The sequence below is a fragment of the Ambystoma mexicanum genome, chromosome 5q, assembly GCF_040938575.1.
Source record: "Ambystoma mexicanum isolate Mex_15411 chromosome 5q, UKY_AmexF1_1, whole genome shotgun sequence".
NCBI classification, from domain to species: domain Eukaryota; kingdom Metazoa; phylum Chordata; class Amphibia; order Caudata; family Ambystomatidae; genus Ambystoma; species Ambystoma mexicanum.
Genome location: NC_090933.1, coordinates 237,209,122 through 237,228,327, shown reverse-complemented (window position 1 = coordinate 237,228,327; position 19,206 = coordinate 237,209,122).

Sequence of the window (19,206 nt, the reverse complement as noted above, 5' to 3'; positions counted from 1 at the left end):
ATTGTACACTACGAAAAATATGGTTACGGTATCACTATATAATGTGATTTACATTTCATACCTGAATGGATCGCCATATGTATCGTTAAGATCAGTGTGTATAACCCATATTACCAAATTACCGTGATTGCAAGCAGACGTCCATGACCAAATGATAATGATGTGTTATTATATAGCACTTACGCTTAAGCACTTTACATAGAAGAAATATGCACCCAATATCACCCAACTTGTGTTGGTACCCATTTATCGACCTCAGAAGGATGAAAGGCTGAGTTGAGGCGTTTGAGAACAGCCTAAATCAGTGACTCACCCCCTGAAGTGTGCCTGAAATAAACCTTTAATGAGTCTAGCAATTATTGTATGGCATTCCTATTCTTTCTTATTTAGGTTCAGTGCTGAAAGTGTTAGACTTGTGGCCCTCATGTTCTTTTGATTATTTTTTTAAGAGGTCTGAACAAGAAAGCCAGCCACTCCAGAATTTAAGAGCCACATGGTGCTGGCCACAGCCCAGGAGCTTGCATTGCAAAAAAAATATATATATATATTTTTTTAAAAACAGATTTTTTTTTTTTTTAGAGGTCGCAAAGGAGACCACAGAGGTTGCAAGGGAGACCTCAGAGGTCGCACTTGCGACCTCTGGCAACCCCCAAATGACGTCCCTGGCCAAAGCCTGGTCTTCATTGGCTAGGCCCATCTGTGATACAGATGCATGCAACAGCATCCAATGGTAGAGAGGTCACAATGAACTTCCTCACCAGTGGCCACAAAGTCTGCATATGCGCTCACTTGTCATGCATACATTTTCTGGGACAGCTTCTGCCTCAAGGCATCCATCTCTTCGTGGAGCTGTGACCGTGTGGCTGAGATTTCCTCAGGTAGTGAAGCCCTCAAGCTCTCCATCTCACGGCGAATGGAGATTCTAGATTCCACCCTCTCCTTCTTTAGGACTTCTCTATGGTCCGCAGCATATGCATGCAGGGAGTCCAGAAAACACTTCAGATCAGTCCATTGGCCCTTGATGTTGGACTCCATGCCCAGTTTGTGGGAGAGCATTGAGGCCCGCACCTCAGCATGCAGTTTCATCTCCAGGCTGGACAAGAATTGCTGCTGTTGTGTATCACGGGCAGTTGGTGTGGAAATGTTCTCAGCCAACTGATGCATGCACTCAGCAATATCATGCAACCCATCGTTATGCCAGATGACCACACGCAACATCTGCTGCTCCCACACTGTCTCTCCACATAAACACATCTACCAGCTGTGAGGGGCAGATGGAGGCGCAATGCCAGGGTCCAGGCCTGTCACTGTGGGTCCCCTGTCATTGGCTGCACGTCTGAAACCCTCCATTGGACGTTAGTTCCAGAATCTGATCCCAACTCAGGGGAGGGCAATCTTGCAGCCGTAACCACCGTGGATGTGGGGCCCACAACTAACTGGACTCGTGAAGTCTGGCGCACATCCACAGACTCAACAGCCCCATCCGACCTTCCCATTGGGGCACCCTCCTTGTACCTCAATGTGTCATCCACATCTAGTTCTGCATCAGAACCTGCAGAGTCAGAAGAGTCCGAAGAGTCCGGAGCATGACTGAGGATTGTCTGTAGCACCTGTGGATGTTTGTGGCGTAAGACACAACAGCCTCCACTGGTGGACTGATGTACGACCACCTCCTCTTCCTCCTCCTCTTCCTCCTCTTGCTCCTCCTCTGCATCCGTTGCATCATCACCTGCACATGGAGAGACCATGATATTTTGAGTCATGATTACCCTGGCAAACATGCACATGTGCATAACAATGCAAACAGATACAAAATGGCTGGACATGCATACATAAATCACATCGTGAATTTGCAGACTGTGAGCTTTATGTCACGGATGTATGGCATTCGCGGTTCATAGACATAATTTCGAATACAAAATATTCGAAAGTCAAAAAGTCGAAAAAAAAACGTCGAAAAAAAAATGTCGAATTTTTTTTTAATGACGTTTTTTTTCGAAATGGGGGGGTTCCCCCCAACCCCCATTTTTTTTTCTTTTTACCTATTTTTTTCACAGAAACTAGAGCCCAAAAAAAAATATCGAAAAAAAAAACAATTAGACATTTTTTTTTTCGACATTTTTGATTCGACTTTTTTGACTTTCGAAATTATGTTTTCGAAATTATGACTGGACACCGGCATTCGCTGACATGCACAGTCATTTCCAGACATATCAGGCAGTGCAGTATGGCATGATCCCCATGTGCAAGGGTACATACATACCCCCAAACATGAGTGGCAGAGAAATACATCAGTGGAAGGATGGAGGTCTGTGCGTCATCAGTAATCCCATGCACAACCCAGACATTCAGATGTGGCAACATGTGGAAGTGTAACCTGCCCATCTGATACCACTTGTACCATGCAGGCATATGTGTTGGCATGATATCCCCATACACCATTGCAACATGGACCCCCTGAAACCTACATGGCTGGACACAGTCACATGTCTTGAATACACGTGTGAGGAGACTGTGACATGTAAATGACATAGGCATGCTTGCATGTCCACTGCACAATTTACACTCCATATGCGCAGTGAACTACACAGCAACAAATATTGGGCATGCACATGTAGTTCCATCAGGGAGAGACCCTCAAGCATCTATGCACAGACATTTTTGCTCGGTCATGTCCACCTGCTGGCAGGGCAAGGTATTTAAAGACTGATAACAATGCACTGACCTTCTTGACACTGTGTGAGTCATGATTGCCCCACCCACTGGACATAACACATGCAAGACACTGTGAATGTGTATAGTCACATGTGTGTTGCATGCAACAGCCAAACGTACAAGATGCCCCATTTCATGGCACATGTGGAGGTTGCCATTTCCTGGGTAGCAAACCTCAAGACACACAAGAGTGGACCCTCGAGGTTTTGGACCCACATACCTGACTCTGAGTATGCTGCTGGATAAGAATACATTCATACCCATGTATCCAACAATGGAGTGCACATGGAGGACACTGAGATGCTCTGAATAGACACAACCTCTGGCCTGCCCCTCAGCCTCCCTGTGTCCAGTCCATGCCTTTAGTGTATACATAGCCATACAATTGTAGGCTACTTATGACTGATGGACCATGCAACAAAGATTGACATTCAAAACCCAGGGACACGTACTGTGCATGGGGCATTATAAGTCTAAATGCCAGCACAATGCATCAGTTAGCTGTCCAAATCCACCTATTCTTTCAAGATGAAAACATGACACACATTACAAGATTCAAACAATGTACTTGATTTCCATGTCATGTCAATTTCTGCATGTAGACTGTTCATTCATTTCACTTCATGATTACTGCATGTGGTGCATGCCTGAGAATGTAAACTGTGATATCATTGCCAAAATGCCCAAGGGGATGCATTGGGACATGGCTTACATGCTTCCCCTAGAGGAATACTCGGCAAGCAGTGACATTGAAAAACAGGTATCCCGAGAGAGGATACAGCCCCACTCCCATCAGCAACATAGCTAAAAATGTTGAGGCCATCCATTGTGATGCCCTGTTGACACCAAAAGCACCCAAGCAAGGTGAGCCACTGGTGTACGTGACGACACATTCGACACAGAGCAGCAGGATCAAGAAAATTATCAAACGGAATTGGTCTATGCTACAAATGGATCCCCAATTACAGAGTCTGTTTCCAAAACTACCTACGTTTGCATACAGGAATAGCAGAGCTCTTCACAATATCCTTATGAAAGCCAAGTTACCAATCGATCAAACACACAAGTAGCCCACAAAGGCACACTACTGTGTCATAACTGCCATCATTGCAGTAACATCATTATGGGCAGGAGTATTACACACCCTCACTCTGGAAAGGCAATTGATCTCAAACACTCTTGCACATGTGACTCAACAAATGTGGTGTACTCACTCAAGTGTCCATGTGGCATCTACTATGTGGGAATGACAATGCGTAAAGCCAGAATTAGGTGGACGTAACACAAGTCCAATATCCTGACGAGGAATTTGTAATCCCCTGTCGCCATCCACTTCCTTGAAGCCAGGCACACAGTTGCTCAATTGAAATGTGCCATTCCCAAACAGGCTAGATTGGGCAGTAGATGGGGGCACCTGCACAAAAGACTGGTACAGGGGGAGATAGTGTGGATCGACATGCTTGACTCATTGTGTCCATGTGGGATGAACTGTGAATTTGACTTGATGTGCTTTGTCTAAAATATCTGTGGTGTCGTCTACCTTAGCTGTCCGATTAATGGCTGGTTCTAGAATTTAAGAGGATCTAGTATTCCGAGAGGAATGGTTACCAATGCCTCAATGCTTTCTGTGAAGTGTTGGATGACTGAAACATGGTTCCAGCCTTTGGTATTGTGCTGTTGTAATTGTACTTTGGGCCTTGGGCTTAGAGCCTGGTTATTTGAATTTCAGTTTATTTAAAACTGTGAACTGGTGCTAATAGCCAGACAGCTGTCTTAAGGCATGTGCATACTCTCGCCAAAGATTGTCCGTTGGCTTTTTAGCCAGACACGGAGGAATGCTTTTCTAGACCTTTTGGTCCCAGGTTTAGGGGGTCGGGTCGTTAGGCAAAAATACTTTGGAACATCAGTGTGGGGTGCACACCATACCGCAGAACTCACAAGCGGGGGTAGGGCACCAAGCCGACATTTGCAGCTAGATGCCCTGCGTCCCGCTTCCCTGATCTCACATTCAAATGCATTGTGTCCTTGAGCCATCATCATGCAGTTATTTTATTTTGGCTTTTTGCCAACAGAGCTTGCTACGCCCTTCGATCTTGCACTTTCATGTAATAACATCGCAGTTCCGCTTTGTGGCGGTGGCAATAGAACTCTTGCTACACTCAACATCCTGAATAGATTGTCCTGCAAAGAATGCACAATGATTGGTAGTGCAGTGTCTATGCAAATGGACAGGTCCCACACCAATTTGGCCGAATCGGAGCCTGAACACCAGTGTGCATACACCCGGGTGTCATGACAAACGCATATACAAATCGGATTCCGGCTGTGTGCCTCACAGCCGGTCGGCTTCGGAATCGTACACACATAGATCCAATAAGAAAGGACAGATGGCTTTTGCTGATGGACTGGGCACGTAGGCAATAGAACCATGGGTTGAGGTGTCTTACCTCTTCCCCTATGCACCAACGCGGGTGAACAGAGACTTGGCGTCCCGCCTTGCTAATTTTACATCCTGTAATGTAACATCCCTCAGGCCACAAAGGTGTATAGACCCAATAGTAATACCAGTCCCGATTTTCTCTAGCATTCCTAACCGTCCCATTTGAACATCTGTCATCAGTTTAGCACTTAAAAGTGACTCGCTGTTCTTTTGTCCTCAGTGGCGAATCAAAGTGTACTAAGTAGCAGCTTAGTCTGCTCTCTGTCCACTGCCCCTGCTCGGCTCAATTGCCACGTTGAGGGACCGTGATTGTTATTGTCACTAGAAGAGGTTAGGCCTTTTCCTGCTAGGATAGAGGATAGGCTGTGAAGAGAGGTAGCGACACAAGAGTGGCGGAAAATGAAGGAAGCGCTAAGGCTAGCAGAGGAAGAGGTAGTGCTGCTACAGCGGCAAAGAGATGAAGAGTGGGAGGAAGTGAGAAGAAGGCACGGGATGTAGAAGAAGGAAGATGGAGACATGGGTAGGTTCTAGTTAGGTTGGACAAATCAGTTATCAGAATGGTTGAGGTGGATATGGAGAACAGAGATGCTGCCACAGGTACAGGGTTTAAACACGAAGGACAAAGAGGTGGCACCCTATGGTATTGCTGATTATGCTTTTGTGCTTGTAGAGGGGTCAGTGGATGTGGTAACTGGAGTTGACGATGAAGAAGCAGAGGAATGGGATGTCCAGATGGGAGAGCAGGGCATTGTCAACCTACCTCCTGCTCCAGTAGCAGCAATAAAGAGCACACCATGGAGTCATAGGACACCCCAGGGTACTTGCATGGTTGTAGCAAATAGTAGGGGAGAGATAGGGGAAGCCCCAGTAAAAACGGGTGTAATTCAGTTTCCATTGCTATAGAAGAGTCTGGGAAAGGTGTATTATGTCCTGTGGTCACACATGGACCAGAATAACCTGATGAAGACACTCCCTTCACTCACTGCAGGGCTGGGGAAGTGGATTTATGCACTAGAGAAATACACTGCCTGTGTCATGTTGGGTATAGGGGACATTAAAAGCGTATTCACTGCCCTAATGGTGGGAGCGGTCATATGAGCTTTTGGAGGAGATCAGGGTATCCGGGAGTTCAGTTGGCTACAAATGCCCACAATGGTGTAGCTTTTAATAATTGCAGGGTGCAGGCATGGGGGCCCGTGCCTGATATAAATTCGATTTTGCCCAAATCAATTAAATTGGAAGATGATCCTGCTGAACACATCCAGTTAATTCAGGAAATGTGGAGGGCAGAAATGGGAGAAGCATGGGACAAGAATGTGGCTATTTTTTACCACATGCTGAAGAAGGGACTTCCCAAAGAAGTCCAGCATGATTTAGATAAAGTGGTAGGGATGGAGGCCAAGAGTTGGCCAGAGATTCAAGCACATAGTGTGCATTTTTGCAACAGAAGACAAGAAAAAGAGAGGGTGAGTGTAAAGCTGGCTCAAAAAGCAGAGGCTAATCTTGTCCAAAAGAAATTGGTGAAGATTTGTCTAGAAGGGTGGCGTAATTACGTATTCTATGGAGGGACAGCAGGGGAAATCGGGATAACAGGGACACAGCGAACCGGGTATGACACAGGGGTGGATGGATGGGTATATCTCTGGTCCAAGGCCGATGAGAGGGCTTCTGTGAGACAGGGGAGGATTTCCACAGGGAAGTGGGTCATTTGGCAGGTTCAGAGGAATGGGTCCACTGTTTAATGGGCCAACGGGAAATAAGTATGGAGGATTTTATGGGATTCAGTGTTGGTCATGTGGAAGATTGGGATATGTGTCAGGAGATTGTTGTGGCGGACCACAGTATTTCAACATGGGAGCACAGCCGATGCAATCCCAACCCCACTATATGCCCCAGGCTCTGTGCAATCGCAGCAGGTACCGGTTGAACACAACCCAGCGACTGGGACTGCACAGATCTATCTGATCCCACCAACCATGCCAATACAAGCATCAGTGCAGACATGGGACAAGAATCCTTTACCCCAAGGAACGGTCACTCACTATACAGGAGGAGGTGTTTATGGATGGAATCCTTTTTCTCGCCCAATGCTAATATGCACCAGGGGTAGGAAAGCCCACAGGGTTCTCTGATGTGACCAGTACTGTCCGTTACCACTGATCCAGAAGAGGAACCCCGGATAGGTGTTCAGGTAGGTGACCCAACATTCTCATTCATGGTCGACACAAGGGCTACAAATTCTTGCATTAAGGAAGGTCAGTTTCCCTTGTCAGGCAAAACAATAAACACACAGGGATTCTCTGAGGCTATCCTGTGGGATCCGTATACTGAAGATCTTCGTATTAAAGTAGGTACTCAAAATTGGCAGCCCCTTTGATGTATTGTACGGACACTTTTGGGAAGGGACATACTGAGCAAGTTGCAGATGTTGATTGCTTTCACAGAGGAAGGTATTGTATACTCAACTCCAGGGTTGTATCCGGTAAGGGAATCATCATGTTCTCAGGCCTATTGTAGTGACAGCGCGATTAGAGGGGTTCCAGTGCATTCAGCATTGTTTCTTTATGGGGTGATGGTTTTGTTGAGTTGGGTATTGGGGATCAGAAATCAGACTTGCCGGGTACTGATTGACTTTTTATTTTGGCCTGATGAGCTGCAGGAAGTAATGCCAGACACCATTGCTACAGTTCCCTTAGAGGCGGTAGTGATTAAGATGAACAGGGTGGTTCTCTCAGGCATAGATGAGGAAGGCAGAGAGTGGCGCACAGTTCTGCGCATCGATCCGACCTTGTCGCTGAGGGACTTGTCTGATGAGCAATTGTTCATGAAAACACCAAAGCCACAGGAGAGATGGTCTTTGAAATTGGGGTGCCTTGCCAGATAGCGATAGAGTATAGGGAAGTACCACAGACCATACTCATCGTTAAAAATATGTCACCATTTTGAAAGGAGGATTTGGGAAAGGTGCTGGCCCCATTTGTGGACCACCAATCCTCATGATGCGGGGCTGCTAAAGAGTGTTGGACCAGTGTGGGTAAAACTGAAACCCGGTGCGGGTTAAGCAGTACCCCATGTCTAGGGTGATGGAAGAAGGGATGTACGAGACCATTATGGTGCTGTAAAATCAAGGCATAATACAACGTCCTGTGTACCCATGCAATACGGCCATCTACCATGTGATGAAAGTGAAGTGGTCCAGTTGGAGGATGGTCCAGGATTTGTGCCCCCTCAATAATATTGTTGAGGCTGAATTTCCAGTGGCACTGAATCCTTCTCCCATTCTCTGTAACATCCCTACTGGGTCGACCCACTTTACGGTGATTGACTTAAAAATGAATTTTTCTCTGTTCCTTTACACCCCGATTCTCAAGACTTCACTGCGTTTAAGTATTGTGGTCAAAGATTTGAGAACACAAGGTTGCCCAAAGGGTACTGTGAAACTGGGTGTTGTTAACAGGGTGGTTCAGATGGATTTGGGGAATTGACATGTGTCCAGTAACGTAATTCAGTTCATGGACGATCTGTTAGTGTGTAGCACTTCAGAGGAGCAGTGTCAAGGAGACGCGATTACGCTCCTCACCCTGCTCGCAGAGAAGGGTACAAAGTGGACGAAGACAAATTGCAGTGCTGCCAGACAGAGGTAGTATATCTGGGGCAAGTAATATCGCCTCCAGGAAGAAAGGTACCGCCGGAGAGAGCCACCACATTTGAAAATATGCCTCAGCCAGTCATGGTGAAACAAATGCAGGAGGTTTTGGGGCTCTGTAACTATTGTAGATCGTGGATCTTCGATTAATCTAGCTATGTGAGGCCCTTACTGCAAGGTTTCAGGGAAGTGCAGAAGTTGAAAGGTCCGATAGAGTGGTCTGAGGAAATGGGGACTTGCTTTTGGGAACTCAAGACTGTGATCAGCAATGCTCCAGTCTTAGTGACCCCGAATTACAAGAAGCCCTTCTTTCTGTTTTCCCATTCAAATGGGGAGGTGATGACAGCATTCCTGATCCAGCAAACATCACTAGGCCACAAACGTTTAGCATAATTTAGCAGACACCTAGACCCAGTTATGCAGGCGCAGTTCCTTGTAAGTGAGCAAGGTCTAGCAGCAGCGGCTTTTGAGATTCAAAGGTCTTCAAAGATTACTATGGCTTGCCCGGTGACATTGTATGTGGAGCATGCAGTTTTTTGCGATTTTAGAAAAGTCCACGTTAATGACTTTTAGGGTTCGAGGTTATTTTGTCAAATGCATGGGTTCATCCCGTGCAGTGTCACCTAGTCAATCCTGTGACATTTTTTGCTGATCCAGTACAGCCTGAGGACATTGTGCCACATATGAGAGAGAAGAAGAAGAGAGGGTGAATGTGAAAGAGGATGCCCTGGAGAAGGGAAAGGGGATTTTTGTTGATGGGTCTTCAACCATCAACCAGGAGATGGGTGAGAGATGGGTGAGAGGCATATGGGTGCAGTTGCGTGGGTCGTGGGTCTTGTGGATGGGGAGTACTGGGTCAGATTGAAGAGACAATTGCCTTCTCATTACTCTGCGCAGGCAACAGAAGTGGTGGCACTCATAAAGGTGCTAGAAATGAGTAAAGGAAAGGTGGTTACTGTTCATTCTGATTCCACCGTCCATTCTCGGTTATCAAGATGGCACAGAAGATGTTTTAGGCGGTCTGACGGGTCCGCTGTCCAGCATACTGCACTGCTATCCTGAGTGATTGAAGCGTTAAATAAGCAGAGATAGGTTTTGTTAAATGCGCTGCCACACTAACCACACTAATTCACTAGCTCTCGGGAAATATGCTGCAGACAAGGTGGCAAAGGAAGTGGTGTATTTACCTTTTACAGATTCCCAAGAAAGGAAAACTGTGTCTCAATAGGTACAATTACCAGCCCCATACACAGCAGTCCCAGTGCTTCAGATAATAGAAATGCAAGGGGTAAGCCCCCAGAGAAGAACAAGAGCTTTGGAAAAAGAGAGGATGTGTACTCTCACCCACAGATTTTCTCTGGAGACAGGAGGTGACAGGAAAGGTAGTAATGCCTGTAGAGCTACTTCTTTTAGCTCTAGTGCAACTACACTACCCGTCGCATACTTCTCGGCAGCAAATCGCATCACAGCTCCAGGAGGACTGGTTTATCCCTGATGCACAAGAACAGTTAAATAGATGCATAGGGAATTGTGTAGTGTGCAAGGAGTTTAATCCCAGAAATACCATGAGGTTAGTGAGGGGGGTCTTTCCCAGGCCTTCTGGTCTATTCAATGAGCTCCACATCGATTGCATGGACATGATCACAAGATGCAGTCATTTCAGCTATCTAATTGTGGTAGCTTGTTCATTCTCCCGGTGGCTTGAGGTAGTTCCCTGCATGCATCCTGATGTCGATAGCAATAATTCTGGTGAGGGAGGTGTGTCCACAGTGGGGAATTTGTGAAGTTTTAAAATCTGACAACGGAACCCACTTCTTGTTTGCAGAAATCACTTTGCTGTTACGAATAAAGCATAGGTTGTGCTTATTGTACCACCCGCAGGCCAACCGAATCATGAAGAGGCTCAATGTGGTCCTTAAGGCCCGGTTAGTCAAATTATGTGCAGAATTGAATAAATCATGGTATGTCTGCCTTCCACTGGTGTTATTTTGCATAACAAACCAACCAGGGAAGGACCACCATTTGAGCCCTCATGAAATCATGATTGGCGTATGTTACACACACTCCTCACCTACACGATTGGCATCAGATGAACACAAGACTGCAGCAGTCCTAGGAGAAGAGGTTAGGGAGCACCTTAGGGCTTCAATGAGAAGTTAAGATTATGGGCCTCATTACAACCTGCCAGTCCGGGACCGTGCAAAATCCGTGACGGCGGTAAAAACGTTTCCGTGTCCGCAAGGTTGCGGAAAAACCGTCCGATTACACGCTGTCGGTCGCGCGCACCACACAGACTCGGAAACGTTGTTACCGCCGTCACGGAAAACCCCACGGAAATGGAATTAACGCAGCCACAAGTGGCGCAAAACCCGTTTCCGCCTCCGCCGCCACGGACACGGAACCGGAAATACCATGATCGCCAAAACAGGAAACAGAGAGGCGGCCATCATATAAAAGCACAATCCATTGCCATCCAGAGCCAGCACAAGCACAATCCTAACTCTGAGAAGCCAAAAGGGACCACCAGCATGTCTGCCAGGATTCCTGCTCAGAGGCAGCGCAAACAGCGCTTCAGCGAGGCGGAGCTAACCGTCTTGGTGGAGCACATTGTGGACAATGCTGAGATGCTGTTCAGCGCCGACCAACGGCGTGCCACACAGCAGCGGAGGAAAGAGGTGTGGGCCGAAGCTGCACGCAAGTGCACCGCTGTGGACGTGGCAGTGAGGAGCGTGAAGGACTGCCACAAGCGGTGGGACGACCTGAGGCTGAGGGTACGCAACCTCATTTCCACGCACCGCCAACGCAGCAGTGGGACAGGCGAGGACCCCCTTCCCCACTGAGGCTGCAAGCATGGGAGGAGCGTTGCAGCAGCGTCCTCCACCTAGAGGGAATCCATGGGATCGGGCAGGCTGAGGCAGGAGTGAGCCCACCTGCAGATGCCGGTAAGTGCCCAAACATGAATGCCACATGTAAATATGCAGTTGTGAGTACTGGGCCAAAGGACCCATTAACAACCCCCCCCCCAGGCAGTGCATGTGTGGGCCAAAGGACCCATTAACAACCCCCCCCCCCCAGGCAGTGCATGTGTGAGCCAAAGGACCCATTAACAGCCCCCCCCCAGGCAGTGCATGTGTGGGCCAAAGGACCCATTAACAACCACCCCCCCAGGCAGTGCATGTGTGGGCCAAAGGACCCATTAACAACCCCCCCCCAGGCAGTGCATGTGTGGGCCAAAGGACCCATTAACAACCCCCCCCCCCCAGGCAGTGCATGTGTGGGCCAAAGGACCCATTAACAACCCCCCCCCCAGGCAGTGCATGTGTGGGCCAAAGGACCCATTAACAACCCCCCCCCCAGGCAGTGCATGTGTGGGCCAAAGGACCCATTAACAACCCCCCCCCCAGGCAGTGCATGTGTGGGCCAAAGGACCCATCATGATCCGTATGGCAACCAATATCACTGAATGCAGACACCAGCAATCAGATGCATGTGACTAACACTATTCAATGTACAATCTCAATGACGCATGTGATGCACCCATCTGCCACCACAACAACACTAATTGCATGCCCTTTGTGTCCCCACAGCCGTTTCAAGTGACAGTGATACTGCACAACAGGCCAGCCAATCTGCACCGGCAAGTACACTAGCCACCGCCACCACACAGGAGGATGCTGCCGGCAGTTCTGCACCTCTGGCCACATTACCAGCCACTACAGATGTGCGGCACACCACCACCACCGACATCCCCACCGTCTCCACACTGGCTGAGTCTAGACAGGTGCCACGGGAACCTATCATGGCCACCCAACACAACACCGAAGGCAGCAGCACTGCAGAGAGGGCGGCCTGCAGTGATAACAGTGCCCCGCAAGAGCACTCAGAAACGGGGCCACAGGGGGAAATGCCCACATTGGAAGACCTGGGCTCCTTCCATGAGCTGGGGTTCAGCCCCACTTCACTGGGGAGTCCCATGAGGTTGCCCACCCCATCCATGGCCGAACTGAATGCCTGCATGCAGCGGATGGAGGACCAGCAGGCTACCCTCACCCAGCTGGTGGAGAGGCAGCTAGAGGAATCCAGGCTGCAGAGGGAGAGCTACAGCGCCTCAGTGCGTCGCCTGTCGAGGTCCATTGGACGCTTTGCGAGCACCATAGTAACCCTTGCACGCCATGTGCGGGAGGGCAACGACCACACCTCCAGGCTTGTAGAGGCCATGTTGGTTGGCCAACAGGCAAATCTGGCACGGATGCCCTCAATCCCAGATTCTGGCCAATCAAACACAACCACCCCATCCAGCTCCACTACTGCCAGTCCAAGGAGGCGCTTGAGTAGGCTAACGGGTCCCTCGGGCAAGGTTGCACAGGCACAGAAGCGCACACGGAAGTGATGGCATGTGTGTGGGGCAGTGCAGGACACATGTGGACTATAAGGGTGTGAGAGGGGTGGGCACGTTTGGGTGGTGGGGTAGGTAGTTTTGGGGATTGAACAATGGGCTCTGGGTGGGATTGGGCACGTTTGGGTGGTGGGGTAGGTAGTTTTGGGGGTTTGAACAATGGGCTCTGGGTGGGGGTGGGCACGTTTGGGTGGTGGGGTAGGTAGTTTTGGGGATTGAACAATGGGCTCTGGGTGGGGGTGGGCACGTTTGGGCGGTGGGTGGCCCCGGGTGTACAGCTTCCCTAACAAATAAAATTCATCATTCATTCATGCATATGTACCATGCAGTGTATGGAGGTATGTTTTGGGCATCACGAGGTATGTCGCTGACTGCATATGGGCCTACACATTAACTTGCATGTTTACTGTGCCCTGCGGGTGACATTTGATTGTGTGCATGTCATGGTGCAGTGCTGTCCACACATGGCAGAGTGACTCCACTGTACGGAAGTAGTAAATACACGTCGTCTCATTTACACGCCTCTCGTGCTTTTTGAGGCAGTGTTTCAATTGAGGGTGGGTGTCTGCAGTGGCACAGGGTTCATGGGACAGTGACGGGATTGGCTGTGGCAGCGTGTGCACGGGCACATTGTGGTGCCCTGTCATGTCTTCCTTCATGATGTTTGGCATCCGCTGTGTATTTGGTAGATGGAAGGGGGGTGATGCATGTGCGGTCACAGCGGCACACTCACAATGCTCATTGGCCTGGACACACACACACCACTCCGACAGGGTTGTAGCATCGTCAGCTGTACTCACCCAATAGCCATGTGCTTTGTCCGGCATAGCGTTCCATGTACCGTGGCAACGTGGAATTCCGCAGTACCATTGAGTCATGTGATGAGCCTGGGAAATGTGCGCAGCAGTGTGTAATCAGTTGCATGGCATCACAAACCATCTGGACATTCAAAGAGTGATACTGTTTCCTATTGCGGAACACCGCCTCAATTGCATGTGGTACTGTCAGCTCGACGTGGGTGCAGTCAATTCCACCTATGCAATTTGGCATGCCTGCTATGGCATGGAAGGCCAACTTGGTGGCAATGACCTCGGGGAGGGTGCGGGGTAGGGCTATGTGTTCCGACACATGGCGCAACAGGGCATCCAGTACCTGTACCAGGATTTTGGAGAAACATGGTTGTGATATGCCGTGCAGCTCACCAACCGTGTGTTGATAGGTGCCAGTGCCAAGGAAACGCAGTACTGAGACAACCTTCAAGAGCGGGGGGATGGCGGTGGGGGTGTCAATTAGGCTGCTGATGTTGTCCTCAATCATGGCGGTGATGTGCAGGATTGTTGCACGGTCCAGCCGGTATAGGGTGTGGATCTGTCCTGGGGTGAGGTTCCAGGGTGAGGCCCTGATGCGTGGTATTGCTGGCTGGCGGTGGGGTCGGGCTGGCTGGGCAATGGGGTTTGCCATAGCTGCAGGGTTGGCTGGTTGCCGCCTGCGCCTCCTCCGCCTACGCCTCCTCCTCTGCGCCATTACTGCCACCATGTGCAGTGCTGCCTGTTGGTTGAGTAGGCCCAGTCCCAGTGCTACTAGACCTGCTGCCTGCATGGTTCTGTGTTGTGTTGGGCTGGGTGTGGCCCTTTTGTAGGCTCCCAGTGGCCTGCTAGGTCCAGCTGGGCTGATTTGGTGCACCTGTGCCCTGATTCAGTTCAGCAGGCAGTGTATAACGCCATGTTCGCGGTGGCGGCGGTTCCGCCACCGTGATCACGGTATTTCCGCCATTTTTTTGCCGGTATTTCCGTGTCGGCGCTAGTTGTGATGCTCACGGTGTTTCGTGTTGACGGTAACGGAGGGGTTTCCGTGCAGACAGACTTAACGGGAACCCTATTTCCGCGGTGGCGGTTTAGGGTGGTGCTATTACCGGGGCCGCGGGTCATGATTGGGCGGACATGAAAACGGTGCCGGTATGGTTTTACCGGCAGTGTTAATTCTGGACCGGAGTACTTGTAATGAGGCCCTATATCTTCACAGGTTTTGTCTTCTGACCAACAGACAACAGGAGAAAATTTCAAGACTATCAGCACAAGACACAGCTTCTCTCCGGGGACCGATCCATATCAGCACTTTTGTGCATCGTGGAAACAAGAAGCAATTCCATGAGCCACACCAAGTGATCTATGCGACTCTGATCGCCGTGAAGGCAGAGGGCAACAAGAATTGGATTCAACCTAGTGCTACTCAAAGGGATCCCGGCAGCTCTCCATTAGCACAGGGGCAGTAGCAGGTAAGCCCTAGGGATTCACTGTTTGTTTCAGTACAAAGGGGGGTGCAGATAGAGATCTGGAATGTAAATAATTTTGTCTAGGAAACGAAATGTCTAGATTTGTAAATTTGGTGAAAATCTATGTTTGTGGTTTCTATGGTATTTACATCATCAGTGGATGACAACCGGTGTATGTACAGAACATTGTAAATTGTCTTGTTTTATGAAGTCTGAGGAGAAAATGTTAAGAGGAAAAAGTAATGTTGACAATGATCTTTTTAATAACGGGGATCATGAACTAGACCCCACAACGAATGCACATGGTTTTGCAGGGGATAACGTATGGTATAACCAAATGCGGAAAGTGGGGCAAGAGAGATCCTTAGGATATTGCTACATCTGCTCTCTCGTGCCCAATGCTTCTGGCATCCTTAGGGTGTTTATCCTGAGTGAGGTAGAAGTAGCAGATTCAATATATCTAGTGCATCTGACATTGTGCAGCTTTCGAGGGCAGTTTAAAGCACCGGCAATAACGGCATCAATCATACCAATTGTTGAGGATTGCTTAGTTACCAATCGAAAAGAGCCTAAAAATGTGAGGTGTGTTCAAAGAGCCTAATTGGAAGGAGCTATGTTTTCTAAAATATCGATGGGAGCTTGGAGTGAAAAGTGCCGGAGGAATGAGGGGGTTTTCAAAAGAAGGGGAAGTACTAATAAATCAAGAGAGTGGGGTAGTATGAAGAAATCATTGGTAATATCTGACGTGGCTCAAGGAGCCAGAAAAACCTATTAAGATATGGACATTCACCCATTTTTCTCTGTGTTTTAAGGGTAATGGCACGGTGTCCTTTGTCAGAAATGGAAACTGCAGCTGTACGCTTCACATTGCAGACCTAGCTGGAGGTATGGCTGCTCTTTTAGATAACTTTTGGACCTGTTGAAAGAATACATTTAGGCAGTTTCCTGCCGCCTGGCAAGGTTTGTGCAGCTTCTCTACTCTTCATGTGCCCGTTCTTATAATCTCTAAAGAAAAGCTCATTTTGGCCCATCCAAAGCCCAAAGTTACATCTGTGCCTCCTTTGTCCACTGTGCCCCTTGCATCCCTTTCATCACCTTACATGAAAAAATCAAAGACTATGGGCCTCATTACGAGGCCGCCCTATTACGAGGTCTGCAGTGGGTCCCGCTCTGGAACGCCTGGTCAGACTAGGCGTCCTTAGCAGGACCCGCTAGCAGACCAGGATACTAACAACGGGCCCATCATTAACGGGCCCATTGTTAGCATCCTCCCCATTCCCATTCAGCCCTATGAGGGCTCAAATGGGAATGGGGATGTACTGGGTCTGGGTCCCGCGAAAGGGATTGACCGGGCCCTCCAAGGTCGGAATGGCCCGGTAAGTCCCCTTTTGCGGGACCCGGACCTGGTACCCGGGCTACCTGCATACTCGAAATGAGGCCCTATGTTTGACAGTGAAAATCACAAACAATTGCAGCGTAGGAGAAGATCGAACTATCTTTCAGCAGCATCATCAAATGCTTTAGTGGACATTCCCGATCGATACCGGCTGTTTAGCCACACTGAGACTTTTTTCCCCTGCCTATTGGCACCTGGCACTCAAGGAGCGGCCAATGCCAAATGGCTCCAGGCGACCAGATATGAACTCTTGCTTTTCGTGAACACTTCTGAGTCAGCATTTAGTCCCATTAGGGAAGAATTAGGGGCACTCAGGCCTATCACTCTCCAAAACCGATATATACTCGACCTCCTGACAGCAATGGAGGGCAGAGTATACTGGAAAATTGGGAGTACCAGCTCTAAATGTGTGCCGCCCAATGACACAGAGAACGGTACCCTCACGCAAACTATTGCTGCCTTGCATAAACTGAAAGTAACCATGGAGACTGAGGCTGGGGTCACCGATTCCTGGATCAGGTCCTTGTTCTCTTGGATACCTTCTTGGATTAACCAAGGCATACACATTTTCATGCCTATTTTGGTATTTTTCCTTGTTATATTTTGTTCTTGCCAATTGCTCTTATGATGTTGCTCTGCCCAGGTACCAACAGTTGCTGCCATGATGACTGTAACCCTGTCCAGGGCTAGGTCCACGACCACTCCATCCCATATAGGTACTCAAACTGAAGTGGGCTTGTGTCCTCCACCAAAATGACATGCTTGTGTGGAGCAGTGGGTCAATTGGGGAAATGGTGGGGGGACAAGTTGGAATTGTTCAGCGGAAGTGTATGCCCATATTGGCATAGGTATGGGAGATGATTGTAGGGTAGTTCAACAAGAAGATGATTATAATTTATTTGTTAAAGTATTAACTAAAGGGGGAATTTTTGGGTGGTCAGGAAGGATCCGCATGATTATGAGGGGTTCATGTTGTGTACACCTTGTTGATTGCTGGGGGCGGTGAACTGGGTGTGATGTTGCAAATGTCATATGTATCAAGCGCAGTTGATTATGGATTGGATAAGTTACTTTTAGTTTTACCGTTTGTCTAGAATTGATACATATTATAGTTGCACGCGCTGTGAGACAGTGTCATGACTCCTGCCCCTGGCCTTGGCCGTTAGGCCATCTGGGCTGCACCAGGAATCTCCATCAAGGCCTCAAGGGCCTTGTCATGTCCCCCCAGACTCTCTTGGAGCCAGTCCTGGTGCCTTTGGTGCCAGGCTCATGTGGAAAGCCAGTGACTTGGTGCCCATAAGGGCATTTTTACAACATGGATGCTCCCACATGGCTCAGTTTCATAAATGAGCCATGCGGTCTAGCATTTTAGGTGTGGCCAGGCCCAGAGGCACCTGGGATACCTGCAGGCTATATAAGCCACGCCCAAGTTGCAGAACACGCTTCGCGATGCTCTGCTAGTCGCAGCGTGACATTCACCGTGGTCTGCTGGAATCTTCCTCCGCACGCCGGACCCGATTACCTGCAAGAACAAGGATAAGACACTGTTAGAATTTGCTTACCTTCTAGTGAGTCTGCTCTCCTACTCCGCTCCAGTAACCCGAACATCCAGCATCTCGGTGTACCTCGTTCCATCAAGGAAACCGCTACCCGGGAAAAAAGAGACAGAGAAGCAGCATTAGTAAGCATTTATTCTTTACATCTAAAAACAGCAAAGACGCTCGCTTACCTGCATTGAGCTCGTTTTGGGTCCACGACCATTCCGGCCCTTCCACCAACTGCAAGAAGAAGAGAAAGGACTGATTACTACGCAGAGCGCCAGTAGGCGGTTCGCTCAACACTACTCACCGCTCTCCATCTTCTCGGCGCACACAGTCCGGATCCGCATCGCGGCCTGCAAGAAAGACAATAAACAGGTTAGCACAAGAAAGGCACATAGCGCTGCACTCTGCGCTCACTTACCATCTCGTGCACAACTCAGGCAGCACAACATTACGAGAACTGCCTCCACACCTACAAACAAGGGAAAGACATTGATAGAGACAATTGCAAAATAAAGAACAAACTGTCAAAGCAAGACTTACCTAACGAACGGAGTCGCAGCAGGTCTGGACTCTGAAGGGCCTGCACCAGTGAAGCAACTAGGCAGTGACGTGCCCATCCCCAATGCACCCCTGCGCTGAGCGGCAGGACGAGAGCGCACCTTATCAAAAAGCCTATGAGGGCAGTGGGTTCCGGGTTGGAGGAGACAATCAAGCTAAACCTAAATTCTGTGTTTTCAGACCTGGTCTCCAGCCAAACAAGAGTCTGAGGAAAGGGGTCCAAGGGCGGAAGCAGTCCG